Source organism: Hermetia illucens, chromosome 4 (assembly GCF_905115235.1).
Source record: "Hermetia illucens chromosome 4, iHerIll2.2.curated.20191125, whole genome shotgun sequence".
NCBI lineage: Eukaryota > Metazoa > Arthropoda > Insecta > Diptera > Stratiomyidae > Hermetia > Hermetia illucens.
The window spans coordinates 122161169-122177395 of NC_051852.1; the positions used below are offsets into that span (position 1 = coordinate 122161169).

At 44.6% G+C, this 16227-nt stretch overlaps 1 protein-coding gene across 2 annotated transcripts in view; it reads right to left on the reverse strand.

Moving 5' to 3' along the window:
• LOC119654183 (oxidative stress-induced growth inhibitor 2-like) overlaps positions 1-16227 on the reverse strand; it is a 223024-nt gene that overhangs the window by 154141 nt on the left and 52656 nt on the right. The window contains exon 3 of one of the 2 annotated variants that reach the window (XM_038059373.1): positions 13007-13010. The exons of the other annotated variant lie outside the window; for it this stretch is intronic. The gene's annotated coding sequence lies outside the window, so the exon portion shown is untranslated. The remainder of the gene's footprint in view (positions 1-13006; positions 13011-16227) is intronic. 2 annotated transcript variants of the gene reach the window in all.

Consider the following 16227-nt stretch of genomic DNA (forward strand, 5'->3'; position numbering starts at 1 on the left):
TGATGTCGTTCCCGAGGATGCTATTGTTTTTTTAGCGATGAAGCCCATTTTCATTTGTGTGGGTCGGTTAACAAACAAAACATCCGCTACTGGGCTGACACCAACCCTCGAGAATTGCATCAAAAGCCTTTGCATTCACCCAAAGTCACAGTGTGGTGTGCAATTTCCTCATCTGGAATTATTGGTCCCTGGTTTTTTGAGGAAAATGAGGTTACAGTGACAGTGAATTCGGACCGGTATGTAAACATGCTACAGTATTATTTTTCCCACGGCTAGAAAATTTGGATTTGGGGGACACTTGGTTCCAACAAAACGGTACAACAGCACACACTTCAAGAGCATCGATGGCTGTTTTGAGGGAACACTTTCCAGAGCGCCTTATCTCAATTAGAGGCGATTTGGAATGGCCGGCACGCTCTCCCGATCTGTCCCCTTTTGATTTTTTTCTATGGGGTTTTTTGAAATCCCGTGTTTATGTGAACCGTCCAAGAACCCTACAAGATTTGAAGACCAACATCCAAGAAGAAATTGCCAATATAACACCTGCTATGCTAACAAGAGTCATGACAAACGCCAGAAATCGGTTTACGCAATGTATGGAGAATGGGGGACGTCACCTAACAGATTTGATCTTCAAAACAATGTAAATAAAAACTTTAGACATGTACCTACATTATAAAAAATAAATAAATATTTTTATTGAGTTTTGAAAAAAGGAAGTTATGCTGCCGCACCCTGTAATAATCGTTGACGCAACAATCCAATTGGGTCAGGACCTTGAAGTGTGTTAGAGCACTTCATTCAAGACCTTAACGGTACACTGCAGGATTACAGTGCCCTTTAGGAGGCAATGGGGTCAGCATTGAATTCGTCCGAGATTATTACCCTGATTTGATTCAGCTGTTTCAACTGTTATCCGAAGTCAAATCACGATACAAATTCCACTGCCACCACTGAGATTTGAGCCGCGACCTTCCGTACAACAGCTTTGGACTACTGCGCTCGAAAAAAATGGACACTATACTTCGAAACCCCAACACTGAACTCTTCCCTAAATTTGCTACTATATTCAAAGTTGTTCTTAAGTCATAAAATGCAAGCTGGGACTGCTGCAAAGTATAACGAAGCTAATTTGGGTTAAATACTTTTACCCGTATCTTTTTTTCCTGTTAATGTCATGTTATGTTTCATATGATAGATTTTTAGAAGTACCAGAAAATTAAAAAATGTGGACGGTAGCGTCTTCGAAAAACAGTGGCGATAACTTTCCATTTTTTATCGCCATATAACAGTAAACAGAGATATTAGAATTGTTCGCCGCCTTCAATGTTCGGTCCGTTAATGTAGATAGGAAGAGTGCGATGATCCATCAGACAGGGAACCTTGGTTGTGTCGGTGTTTATCTTTATATGTGGTAATCATTCACACCATGGTGGGGTATAGTTCGTCGCCATTGCTCGCGGTTGTCCGAAATGCGCCTCAGCCCCCTACGACTTCCCGAGACGATCGCATTCCCCTCTCTACTGTTTTGCGCCAAATGCCCTTGCGCCAACCTACTCGTCGGGATAAAGAGAGTGGAATTCACTGCTTGGCGTAGCTGACAATGCAATTGTCGTCCCTCCTTAAAGTGTGACCTAGCCACTGCCACTCCCATCTTCCAAATACAATGCGTACGAGTGACACGCCTGTGCGTCGTCAAAGTCCTTCGTTTGAGGTAGGGTCAGGCCAGCGTCTCCGATGACATGACGCAGACAAGTATTGACAAAAGGTTGGAGCTTTTAGGTAACAGTTGAGTTCACTTTCCATGTGCTACTCCGATATAGCAACGCAGAAAGAACAGTCTCAACTTGATCTTGGTGTTGAGATAACTGCACTTCTAGATTTTAGACAGGGCGGCGAAAGGGTCATACTGAGAACCTTGTTTTTGTTGGTGTTTATCTTCAGGCCGACTCTACTTGCCTTTCTTTCCAAATCCAGTGATTTAACCAAGGTCCTTGGCCCGATGGGAGAGTAAGCAGATGACATTAAGGTAGGCAATGAGTCTTTCTTGATGTTTTTTTATGCATTCCAAAACAATTTTCAATTAATGTCTTTGCGGCGGCATCGTTACATGTATTCACACGTGCTAAAGTGATTTGGTATGAGCCGAGTAAAAAAAGCTGACACCAGTAAAAAGCTAGAGCAGAATCCAACCAAACACCCTTTTCGGTAAATATGAAGTCTCTCCATTATATAACTATTGTTGTTGCTGTTGGTTTTGTTCATTTATCTCATAGCTATATATGATTTATAATAGTACCTGATTGTGATAATGTCCGAGGATTTGAAGAATACGTACCTTTCTGAAATTAAAAAAGAATATATACATATGAGGCATTTATGTTCGAGAAAAGATTGTAGTAAAATAATATGAAACGAAGTCGTTTATTGAGATAGAAAAAGCCTTCCCTGATATAGAAGAGAGAAGAGATAGAAGGAGCCTTCCGCGCTCTGCAAGAAACCCGATGGTCTGATGCCAAAGCTGCGACATAGAATGCGACTGCGGTAAAAATGTCTATGAACTTCTCTACTTTGGTAGCGCACACACTTAATACGGTGTTGGCATTGTCATCTCAGAGGGTTTCGGTGATGCTATTAAAGTAGCCGAACGATTCGATGATCGGCTGATGAAGTTCACCATTATATCAGCTGATCGCACTATACGCTTCTTCACGGCGGTGGTGCGTATATCACAGACAGGTCGACCTGATGCAAAGAAAGATGCTTTCTGGCAACTTTTCGATCCAAAGACTCGTAACGTGCCTGCTGATACCTATATCATCATTGCCGCCGACCATAATGGTTATGTGCGTGAAAAGACAGACGGTAACAATTGCCATGGGGAAATAGGGTTGGAGCACGCAATGAGTGTGGCGAGCGTATAATCGACTTTGCAGATACCCATGACCTTGTACTTATGAATACATGGTTCATCAAACGATTGTCTCATCTTCCCACATTTTATAGTGGGAACAGTAAAACGCAAATCGACTATATTCTCATAAGACGCCAACATTTTACCGTTCCCTATGAGACCATCGCACCTCAACATCCGCCATTGATTGCCGTCATGCGAATTAAGTCACCAATAAAACAGCGTGAGGAACGCACTGGCCCGAAAGAAGAAACGATCTCACTCACACGATTACCGACCATTACGAATGGGGAGGAATCGTGGAACCAAATGAAAGACACGATCCACACAACGGCCTCTGCAACCCTCGGGGTCACCAAGCCAGGTAAGCGGTACATAAATCGAACTATTTGGCTTTGGAATGATGAAGTTGAAAGGACGGTCCGTGAAAAGAAACACTGCTATCAAAAGTTTCTCGACGATAAAGCGCTCGCCGATTGGTAAATTTATAAGAATGCCGAACGCTGCCATCCGAGCAGCCCATTACAAAAATCTTTACGATGAACTGGACACTCGGGATGGCGAGAGAAATCTGTATCGACTTGCTGAAACACAAAACGAACGCACACGGTCTATCGAACACTTCTGTTGCGTTAATGACAAGAACGGTACTTTACTTACTAACCATCGAGCCATGACGAATAGATGGCGAGAATATTTCGAGCAGATTTCAACTGAAGAATTTGCTCATACTCCACTTCCACAATTACTGCCATTTGAAGCAGTTCCACCTGTCATTGCAATAAGGTGCTCAGAGGTGGCGGCGAGGAAGATGGGGCGGCAACCCTATCGGCCAAACCAAAACCTAGTGGCCGAGGAGAACCTCCATAGTGGTGGCACGGGGAGACGCTGTAATCACTTTGGTTTGCCGGTCATGATTGAGTAGGCGCATGCTCCAAAGGCCTAATCAGGGCGATCAGACCCGACTCTCCACGGGGACTCATTTGAAGTGGCAAATTGGTCACGAAACCTTACCAGGGGTATACTGGTACCATGGGAACCGGGAAAGCCCCTGGACTCACATACTTCGGGTGAACTCCTGTTGTATGTGAGCACAGCTCGGTTATTTGCGGTTGGCCCCCTTAGTGGGAGTTTCATGGTGGTTGTGGTTATGCTCAAGCGAGAAGAGACCTTCGGGCCTCGACGTGGTGTTGCGTATCAACACGGGTGCCGTACTCCATAGTTCGGTAGAGATTGAGGTAATTCTTGCATCCACAAGTATGCATGCTAAGCCATGCACTTGGTATAGACTGGTACCGTTGTTGCTTGTCTCAGCGGGGCTCTGATTGTGGTCACAAAATCAATCCGTGTCTTAAGAGGACCGTAGGATTAAGTCTCACGACAGGTGCCTACGTAAAACACCATGGGCTTCACTGTCATTGCAGTAAGGTGCTTAGAGGTGGTGGTGACGAAGACGGGCCGGCAACCCTGTCCGCCAAACAAAAGCCAAATGGCCGAGGAGAACCTCCGTAGTGGTGGCACCGGGAGACGCTGTACTCACTTTGGTTTGCCGGCCGTGATGCAGTAGGCGAATGCTCCAAAGGCCTAATTAGGGCGATCAGACCCGAGCCTGCATGGGGACCCCCTTAGTGGGAGTTTCATGGGAGTTGTGTTATGCTCGAGAAGAGACCTTCGGGCCTCGGCGTGGTGTTGCGTTTCAACACGGGTGCCGTACTCCTTAGTTCAGTAGAGATTTAGGTATGTCTTGCATCCACCAGTATGAATTCTAAGCTATGCACTTGGTATAGACTGGTACCGTTGTTGTTTGTCTCAGCGGGGCTCTGATTGTGGTTACAAAATCAATCCGTGTCTTAAGAAGACCGTAGGATTAAGTTTCCACGACAGGGCTTACCTGTCAGTGCAATAAAACAAATGGAATCGCGGAAAGCCACAGGACCTGATGACATCGCATCTGAGCTCTGGAAAGTGAAGAGCTGGGACCCAGCACTGTGGCTCAGTGAATTCTTTAATCGGGTTATTCAGGAAGGTAGAACACCATCTGACTGGCAAGAAAGTACCACAGTTCCAATATGGAAAAGAAAGATAGTCGAGCAGAATTTTCAAATTACCGTCCGATCCGGTTACTTTCCCATACCATGAAGATTTTTGAACACATTCTTGACAACCGTATTCGTGAAATCGTTGAAATAACTGTAAATCAATCCGGATTTGTCAAGAACTGCGGAACTACGGACGCAATACACGCTGGAGAAAAAACGTGGGAACATTGCCTTCTTTACACTGCATTGTTTGATCGTGTACCACACGAAGCCATTTGGTATGCTCTACGACAACACTTAGTGCCAGAAGAACTCGTGCGCTGAATTGCTCTACCACGATCGGAAAAATAAAGTTCGAAGTGTGGCAGGTCTATCAAAACCGTTTCGTGCCTCTGTGGGTGTTCTTCAACGAAGCGCCCTTTCACCAACTCCTCTTTGTTCTTGTTATGGACACCCTCACACAGAACGTCTAACGTCCAGAGCCCTATACACTGCTTTTCGCAGATGATGTTTTCCTAGCGTCTAATAGTAAATACGGTCTCTGATTAAATCTGAATAAAACTGAGTTTTTGACGACCGATCCCCATGAAACAGGCACAATAACTGTCAATGGCGTCTCGGGTCAAAGCTATCAGGCAATGGAGAACTGCGTTATGAAATTGCTTCACGCATTAACGCAACTTGGATAAAGTAGCGTTCCATAACTGGTGTTCTTTGTGATCGACGTAACAACGAACGTATCAAATCTAAAATTTAACGCAATGTCGTCCCTCCTGTCGCTCTTTATGGTTCTGAGTGTTGGCCGACTATAAAACACAATGAACGGCGTCTTGCGGTAATGGAGACGAAGTTGTTGCATTGAACTAGTGGGGTGACACGTTTTAATCACATTCGAAATGAGGATATCCGCGATCGATATGTGGTTGCACTGGGGCATCGGCGAACGGGTGGCGAGTCCTAGAAGACTTCTCGGCAAATGATTACCAGTACATCGCGTTCGAAGTGGTTGACTCTTCATGCGACGTTCCCCATGCTTATGGAATGTCGCAAGGGTGAACATCGAGAAGTTCGTCGAAGCTCTTGGAGCAGGCCGAGCCGCGCTAGAGGACGCTCCGGAGGGGTGGTAGCGTCGCAGCTGACACCGTCGTAAATTCAGCGATTAACCCGATAACGACGGCGTGTGAGGCTTTCATGTTCCGGAGGTGCCCCAGCCGCGACAATCCTTCTGTGTACTGGTGGACGGCAGAAATTGCCGACTTACGAAGGGAGTGTCATAAGTTCCGCCGTTTGGCACAACGTTTGCACGCCAACGAGGAGACATGTGTCATGAAGACACAGTATAGGTTAGCAAAAAGGAGACTCCGCAGCGCTATAAATAAACGCAAATCTCGCGGCTGGTAGAACCTTGTCAATGAGGTGAATGAGGACCCGTGGGGACCTGGCTATAAACTTATCACCCGGAAAATCGGCGCTCTGCGGAGGCCCTGCATATTAAGTACAGATGAACCGCATTGCACGGGCATTGTTCCCCAGACATCCTGTACGAGTTGATGTCAATAGCGGCGAAGCGTCGAGGATTACCCCCTTTTCACAATGAAAGAGCTCGAAAAAGCGGTTCTCACTATGAAAAGCCAGAAGGCGCCAGGTCCTGATGGCATCCCGGCGGAAGTTTACTAACTGGTGTTCCGCCAGAATTGCTGCTTGAGGCCTTCAATGCTTGCTTGAAGGAGGGCATTTTTCGTTGTCAATGGCAAATGGCGAGACTTGCTCTGATCAGCTAGGGTAAAAGAGACCCAGAGCATCCGTCTGCATACCGACCGCTGTGTATGCTTGACACCGCCGGGAAAGTGCTCGAGAAGCTCAACAGGAGTAGACTCATTGAGTGATCCGCGCTGCCGGGGACTTCTCCCCAAGGCAGTTTGGGATCAGACCAGGGGGATCCACAGTGGATGATATTATGGAGGTCGTAGATGCGGGTCATCGAGCCGAGGCACACATCCGCCGATCCCGACGTATAGTGCTCCTTATAACGCTTGATGTCAGAAATGCCTTCAATTCCGTAAGATGGACAGATATGCTAGGCACATTAGAAAACTCATTCCACGTGCCAAGCTATCTTTTGCGGATATTGAGGGACTATCTAAAAGACCGCTCCCTGCTCTATGAGATGCTGGAGGGCGAAATGAGAATGCAAATCACGTTGGGAGTAGTACAGGGATCCATCCTAGGGACCTCTGGAACGCTTTCTACGATAGTCTGCTGAGACTCAATATGCCCGACGAGTTGCGCCAGGTCGGTTATGCAGAAGATGTTGCGGTACTTGTTGCCAGACGCACTGTTGAACATGCGCAAAGCAGACGTGCATATTGATGCGACGGGTAAGCGGATGGATGAATGCTCATGGTTTCAGTCTTGCGCTGGAAAAACACTGAAGTGGTCATCTTGACCAGAAGGAGAATCCCGACCTTGCGTCCCATATCCAGCTGTTAAATACCTTGGTTTAATGCTCGGCTCGAAGGTGCGTTTCTTCGAACAAATCAAAGCAGCAGCGGACAGGGCTGCAGTTGGAGTCGCAGCCTTGACTCGGCTAATGGCGAATGTTGGGGGCCCTATATCTATTAGGAGATGCCTCCTTATGGGAGCAACGTAGTCGGTTCTGCTCTATGGTGCGGAGGTATGGGCTGATGCCCTTGCAAAAGGGTGCATCGTAAGCGCCTTGCACAAGTGCAGAGGCAAGGAGCTTTGCGAGTGGCATCTGCTTATCGCAACGTCTCCGAACCGGCCGTGATGGTGATCCTCCTTGCCCTCCTTGCTAAGGAGCGCAAAGCTATCTACCGCCGTAAGGGCGAGAACTTACGAGAGGTGGTTACCTGTGAAGAATATCAACGCACCCTTACGGAGTGGCAACCCTCTTGGCAAGATGGACTGCGCAGCTCATCGACAATTTGGGTCCGTGAGTGAACCAAACCCACGGTGAGATTGATTACTTCCTTACCCAATTTCTAGCGGGCATGGAGGTTTTCAGTCAGGATTGGGAACGCGCAATCTCCTGATTGCGTGTTTTGCAATAGAGTGGTGGACGACGCTGAGCACACCTTTTTCTCTTGCGAGAGGTGGGACGGCTTTCGTCAGAAGCTTTATGCACACGCAGGGGAGCTCTCTCCAGACAAAATTGTCCGGGAGATACTGAAGAGCGCTAGCAGCTGGAATCGTGTAGTGTATTATATTCGGGCTCTTCTTATTGCCAAGAAAATTGAACTCGTTCGGCGCAGGCATCGGATGGTAAGGGGTTCTCTGAACTAACAACTCCCTCCCTCCCCTCCCCTCCCGTTGGTGAAAGGGATTCCCGGGGAGCTCAAAGTAATGTGTCAAATGGTTCCAGGCTAGTTCTCTGATGACAGGGAGGTATACTGTTGCGGGAGTCCAACACTCTGGGCGTCAACGCATACACCTACCCTACTCCCAAAAAAATTATAACAATGTATATATGTACATACATATATTCCGCGGACAATGTTTGGGCAAATTGCGTGCAGAGAAATGCTAGGCCATCGAAAACTGTCCGAATTTATTTAAAATTTGAAAGAATAGGCGCCATCCCCAAAGCTTCAACAGATTTAAGTAAAACACTTTTCTGGCGCATATTTTCGGTGTCTGTTTGCTTAGGTGATTGCTCTAATTTTCCGATAAAAATCTTAAAACAAACAAAACCCAAAATTGAATCCGAAATCGGACACAACTGAACGTTTCCTTTTGCTCCAAATCACTATCAATTACGTGAATATTGAGTGCACTGTCCATGTAAATTCCTGTGAATTGCGATTAGGCACATCTAGATTGAATGCGTATGTTTTTGTTTTCGTAATAAAATTTCCGGAAGGAAAGAATTATACCCAAAGTCCAAGTAAATGAAGTCGGCACAGTTCCAAATTGGCATCTTGTAACGGGGGCATCTTCAGAAATGTAATCATTAGCCAGGTTATTAATGAATTACAGAATTTGCTTTCATCTGGTCCACGTCTAAATGTAGCAACTTTCTGACGTATGTAACATGTACGCTTGCTTTAGAAATTAGGTCAGACACATACGCTCCTAGGACATATCTACATACGAGAATGTACTTTCACGAAGAGTCTTTCGAGTGTCTAGCCTTAGCTATTCTGGTGAAGGTAATTTTATGATGAAGCCATTTTCGAAGGATATTTGGATATCAGATTAATAAGCGATTTGGCAAGAGCTCATTCAAGAGTTCATGTCTTGGGAGATTTAGGGGTGAACGCCTTCTCAGAACACAAGAATATCGTCATTGCATTAATAATTCACGTTAGCTCTGGGGATTTCGATCGATTTGCCATCATCGATTCGGTGAAGGTAAAGTTATTGTTCATTGGCACAGATATGTAATTAATCATGTTGACAATTGTAGCCTCAATTCATGACCATTACTTGAAGTAGAAATTATAGGCATTATCCACGAATTGACTATTCGTTATCATGTCTAGGTTGAAAAGGGGGGGTGGTTCGATAGGAACCACTTGAAAGGGTGTACCAACATTAAAGACAACACAATGAACAAAGTGTTTCTTTCGCCAGTGACTTTCAATGTAAAAAATGATTGTGATTGCCATTTGAGGGGCTTTGAGAAATTTGACCAAATTATTATATGAAAGAAGACCCTCTATCAGGCCAATTGTCCTTGACCTTGAGCTCCCCTATGGACACATTCAATTGCTAGTCATTTGAGAGTCAGACATGGACACAACAAATTGTCATTACTCGATGAATTGTAGTCAGTTTCCATGAAAACACGCTTTCGGAGCAGCCACTTAAGGCTATTAGCCTTATTATATGATTCAAACTCCAAATTGTCTGTAGGAATATATTTTGATTTATGAAATCGTTCAGTAGACAAGAGTCGATTGTTTTTTATTAAACACTGGTTCTGGGGTTATTTTGGATCGCCGTACAAAATGAAGTGTTCTATTAAACCTAGTCGAGACGTAATGAGTCTGAAGGACACACACAGCCATCACAGGAATACCTCGATTTAGGACACTTATTAGTTTTAAGGGGACTTTTTTGGTTAAAAAAAAAAAAAAAAACCCTTTCAAAATCATTTATTGTGAGAAAGCTATTATCTGTTGACATAAATCTTTTTCCACATTGAAGTACTTGTCAAAAAGTATCCGAAACATTTTTTATTTCATTTTGGCTCCTGTGGGGGGCGTTATCCAAAACATGTGTTTTAAACGAGGAGACACTTTTCTCAGCACCTGCAACAGATAGAGTAAAAATTCCAACGGGATTCGATTCACAAGACTCAAAACTAGTAAACCTGTATTATGTTTTTATACGAATCTATTTGAAAAAAACGGAAAGATGGCACGTTTTTTGAATGGAGTTATCCATATATAAACAAGTCGGGAAACCGGAAGCTTGACGCTTCAGGTATAAAAGGCTTTGTGTTTGCCTATGTGAGGAGCTTATAGCATTGACCCGAGATATTGAAATCGCTGTTCTGGGCAGGTTACTGCCATTGCCAGAACTGAGCGATTTAAATATCTGGAGTCAATGCTATCAGCCAATGGAGAACTGCATAATGAAATTGTTTCACGCATTAATGCAACCTGGATGAAGTGGCATTCCCCAACTGGTGTTCTTTGTGATCGACGTATCAGCGCACGTCCCAAATCTAAAATTTACCGTAATGTCGTCCGTCTGCCGCTCTCTATAGTTTTGAGTGCTGGCCGATAATAAAGGACAATCAACGGCGTCATGCGGTAATGGGGACGAAGATGTTCCATTGCACTGGTGACGTGACACGTTTTGATCACGTCTGAAATGAGAATATCCGCGATCGATATGGATTTGCACCGATCGTGGAAAAACTGCGAGAGAGGCGTTTTCGATGGTGTGGTCATGTAATTCACGCTAACGCTAGTTGGATTTTCATGGAACTTGGCATGTGTATGCACGAGACTGTCCTCTATGTCGGTGCAGTACACCTGGGATGAACTTAAGGGGAGTTTTTTAGTCAATTTATAATAGTTGATAATATACTATTAGTAAATTTATTTGAGCATAGACCGGAATGGGACATCTCTCGAAGATTAGAGTGTTTTACACAAAACCTTAAAAAGGGCTGCAGATAAGTAGATTCTTCATAAAACCGACTTTAATATTTGACGCGAATGTCAATTACTCCCGGTAATTGTGACGTCAGCATCTTATTTGCATGGCTTTGGAAGCAGTTAATTCGCTCGAAATTACTAAGTTTGAACTGCTATAACTTTGGCGTTAATGGCCAGATTTTCATGAAGTTTAGCAGGTATATAGAAAATATTGTCCTCTATGCTGATACAATTCGGAAATCCTGGGATGAATTTAAGGGCAGTTTTCAGTAAATTTCTAAAAAGTAGTAATATACTATTAGTAAGTTTATTTGAGCAGATATCGGAATGGGACATATTTTGAGGCCTAGATTTCATCTAAGCGCACCACCCCGATTTTTTTCGAATTTTTAGGTGGATAATTTCTGAAAATGAGTCCTGTCTCACTTTAAGTGCTTACATTTTGACTCCTTACTCACGCACTTTGCAATTCACGCCAAAATTAATGTCAGTTTCGGAAAGTACAAATCGAGACCTTTCATTTGATACTCTACACGACTATATCCGGTGAACAAATTTTTGAATCCCCCCTTTGCATGTATGGGGAGCCCCCCTTGAAACGCCACTTGCTGTATGTGTGGGATTTCATAGTTCCCATCCGTCCACCAAATTTCGTTCGGATCGGTTTAGCCGCTTTGGAGTAAAATGCGTGTGACAGACAGACAGATGTTGAATCGATTTTAATAAGGTTTTGTTTTACACAAAACCGTAAAAAGGCGAGGGGGGGGCTATTTTCTGAAATGTGAGAGGGTTGGTAACTATTATAGTATTTTTTATGAATATTCGAAAAAAAATTTGATTTGTGTAAATCGGTTGAGTAATGCTCAAACAATTTGTCTGTCTTTGTTTTTATTTATTGTAAAACAAAACCTTATTAAAATCGATTCAATGTCTGTCTGTCAATCTGTCACACCCGATTTACTCGGAAACGGCGGAACCAATTGTCACGGAATTTGGTAAAAATATGTGGTCTGTGTGCCTCTTTACATGCTGCACCATTTTGTGTTAAGTCTGAAGGGGACATGCAAGGGGGGGGGGGGGGGGGTATGTGACACACTTTAAACCATTATACCCCGAGCCGAGAATTCTAACCACAAACACCAGTCTCTGATTTATTTCGTATATATGTTTACCTATATACTGGGAATTTTTAATAAATTGCCTACCACAGGAAAACTCAACACATAGCTTAACAAGTCGGGAAACCGGAAGCTAGACGCTTCAGGTATGAAAGGTTTTGTGTATTTCTTTTATAAAGAGATTTGGGCGTGCATTTGTCCCATTAGCATGTAGCACGTAAAATATGCATATATTATGTGAAAAAAGCCACTTTCAAGTGATATTGACATTCATAGTCTTGAATTTGCAGAGGAGCGCAGATTTGACCTAGTATAACTTTTTAGTAATAGTGCGATTTTCACCAAATTTGGCAGGATCATGATCTATACTGTAGCCTACATTGCTGCAAAATTTTGTGATTCTAGGGTGAACTTAAGGGGGGTTTTCCTGTCAATTACTAAAAATTATAGTAATATACTATTATTAACTTTATTTGAGCAGGTATCGATATTTAGGGTATTTCGGAGCCTAGGCACCATATAGTGGCAGCCCCCTGATTTTTCCCAGATTTTTCGATTGGGTAGTTCCAGAGAATGGGTTCGTTAAAAAATGACCACTTTCAACCACCCGCACTCCCCACCTTTTCAGCAAAACTAATACCGGCTTCGAAAAGTACTAACCGAGACCTTTAATTTGATACCCCACATGACTATATTTGATGAAAAAAAAATTTACACCCCCCTTTTGCATGTATGGGGACCCCCTCTTAAATTCGTCGTAAGAGGATGTAACTCACTATATGCGTGAGCGTTCACAGTTCCCACCTTTCTACCAAATTTGGTGTCAATCGCTATAACTGTCGCCGAGAAAAATGCGTGTGACGGACAGACAGACAGACGGACAGACAGACAGTAAACCGATTTTAATAAGATTTCGTTTTACAAACAAAACCTTAAAAACGACATCTCTCTCAAGTGTTCGAGAAAATGAAATATCACAATTTTTGCACTTGATATATTCAGAGAGAGTTAGAAACACAAGATTAAAACACCATGTGTCTGTGTGGTGGGGGAGAAGCTACAGCTTCTGAGCACTCAGGCCGTGTTGGCCCATTGTATTTGCCACCCCGTCTAACGGAATATTCCGGATTCGTTAACGTATCGCAGGATTTTCGTTAATGGAGAACATCGGCACCAAAGATCTGATGCCTGATGCGTCCATAGGCGGGGCATTCACATAGGAAATGCTCCGTGGATTCCGCTTCCTCATTACAGGAGGGACACGTACCATCTTAAGTAATTCCTATTCTGAACATATGAATGAATTATGGCCTGTCAGGATGCCTATAATACTCATGCAAGCCCTCCTGCTTTTCGACAGGATAAACTTTGGGGTACGCATGTTCGGTTCTGACAGGGAAAGTTTGGTGTGACGAGCAGCATTTACCCTCTGCCACCTGCCATTGTGGGAAGCTTGTCCTCAGTTTTTGAAGACAGACTTCTACTACTCCACTACTACTACTGATACTCCAATTGCTGATTCCGTTCCCGGCATGGGGGAGATTGACCCCACTTTCGCTAAAGCATCCGAGATTTCATTTCTCTCTATGCCACGGTGACCAGCTACCCAGAGTATTGAATCTAGGGATAGAGTTCAAACGATTCTGCATTCCTGAACGATTTTCGAGGTGACCAAAGGACTACTCAATGCAGCTTGGCTATCACTGCGATGCGTCTGCCCTTTAACCGCTTGTCAATCAATGTGTCCGGATAGCTGAGTGGTTAGAGCGCAAGGCTGTCGTAGCGGAAGGTCGCGGTTCAAATCTCACTGGTGGCAGTGGAATTTGTATCGTGATTTGACGTCGGATACCAGTCGACTCAGCTGTGAATGAGTACCTGAGTCAAATCAGGGTAATAATCTCGGGCGAGCGCAATGCTGACCACATTGCCTCCTAGTGTACCGTTACGGTCTTGAATGAAGTGCTCTAACACACTTCAAGGCCCTGATCCAACATGGATTGTTGCGCCAACGATTATTATTATATAATCAATGTGCCGCCCTTAGGATCGCATAAACTTTGGCTTGAAAACCCGTTGCATATTGTTCCAAAGGAAAAGCCCACTTGTCGTTTTTATTCGAGGGGTAGACTCCGGCTCCAGAACCCTCTTCTGTTTTTGCGCCATCGGTGTAGAAGACTTCCGTATATCCCGCCCTGCATTCCTCTGGAACTTCCCAGTTCTCTCTACGCTTTAGGGTAACTTCAGTTCTTCTACTAATCCGACGTATGAGGACACGGGAATCGGAAGGCATTATAAGAACTGGATTCAGTACTCCCAGTAACTCTTCCAATGCTCTGTGCCCCCCACATTCGCTGTTTCCCGCAGCTCTGCCACCTGTCATTGTGAAAAGCTTGCTCCCAATTTTTGAAATCAGATTTAGCCAATCCTACTGATACTCGAATTGCTGGTTCCGGTCCCGGCATAGGGGAGATTGATCCCTCTTTCGCTAAAGCATCCGAAATTTCATTTCCCTCTGCATTCCTGAACGATTTTCGAGGTGACCAAAGGACTACTCAATGCAGCTTGGCTATCACTGCGATGCGTCTGCCCTTTAACCGCTTGTCAATCAATGTGTCCGGATAGCTGAGTGGTTAGAGCGCAAGGCTGTCGTAGCGGAAGGTCGCGGTTCAAATCTCACTGGTGGCAGTGGAATTTGTATCGTGATTTGACGTCGGATACCAGTCGACTCAGCTGTGAATGAGTACCTGAGTCAAATCAGGGTAATAATCTCGGGCGAGCGCAATGCTGACCACATTGCCTCCTAGTGTACCGTTACGGTCTTGAATGAAGTGCTCTAACACACTTCAAGGCCCTGATCCAACATGGATTGTTGCGCCAACGATTATTATTATATAATCAATGTGCCGCCCTTAGGATCGCATAAACTTTGGCTTGAAAACCCGTTGCATATTGTTCCAAAGGAAAAGCCCACTTGTCGTTTTTATTCGAGGGGTAGACTCCGGCTCCAGAACCCTCTTCTGTTTTTGCGCCATCGGTGTAGAAGACTTCCGTATATCCCGCCCTGCATTCCTCTGGAACTTCCCAGTTCTCTCTACGCTTTAGGGTAACTTCAGTTCTTCTACTAATCCGACGTATGAGGACACGGGAATCGGAAGGCATTATAAGAACTGGATTCAGTACTCCCAGTAACTCTTCCAATGCTCTGTGCCCCCCACATTCGCTGTTTCCCGCAGCTCTGCCACCTGTCATTGTGAAAAGCTTGCTCCCAATTTTTGAAATCAGATTTAGCCAATCCTACTGATACTCGAATTGCTGGTTCCGGTCCCGGCATAGGGGAGATTGATCCCTCTTTCGCTAAAGCATCCGAAATTTCATTTCCCTCTGCATTCCTGAACGATTTTCGAGGTGACCAAAGGACTACTCAATGCAGCTTGGCTATCACTGCGATGCGTCTGCCCTTTAACCGCTTGTCAATCAATGTGTCCGGATAGCTGAGTGGTTAGAGCGCAAGGCTGTCGTAGCGGAAGGTCGCGGTTCAAATCTCACTGGTGGCAGTGGAATTTGTATCGTGATTTGACGTCGGATACCAGTCGACTCAGCTGTGAATGAGTACCTGAGTCAAATCAGGGTAATAATCTCGGGCGAGCGCAATGCTGACCACATTGCCTCCTAGTGTACCGTTACGGTCTTGAATGAAGTGCTCTAACACACTTCAAGGCCCTGATCCAACATGGATTGTTGCGCCAACGATTATTATTATATAATCAATGTGCCGCCCTTAGGATCGCATAAACTTTGGCTTGAAAACCCGTTGCATATTGTTCCAAAGGAAAAGCCCACTTGTCGTTTTTATTCGAGGGGTAGACTCCGGCTCCAGAACCCTCTTCTGTTTTTGCGCCATCGGTGTAGAAGACTTCCGTATATCCCGCCCTGCATTCCTCTGGAACTTCCCAGTTCTCTCTACGCTTTAGGGTAACTTCAGTTCTTCTACTAATCCGACGTATGAGGACACGGGAATCGGAAGG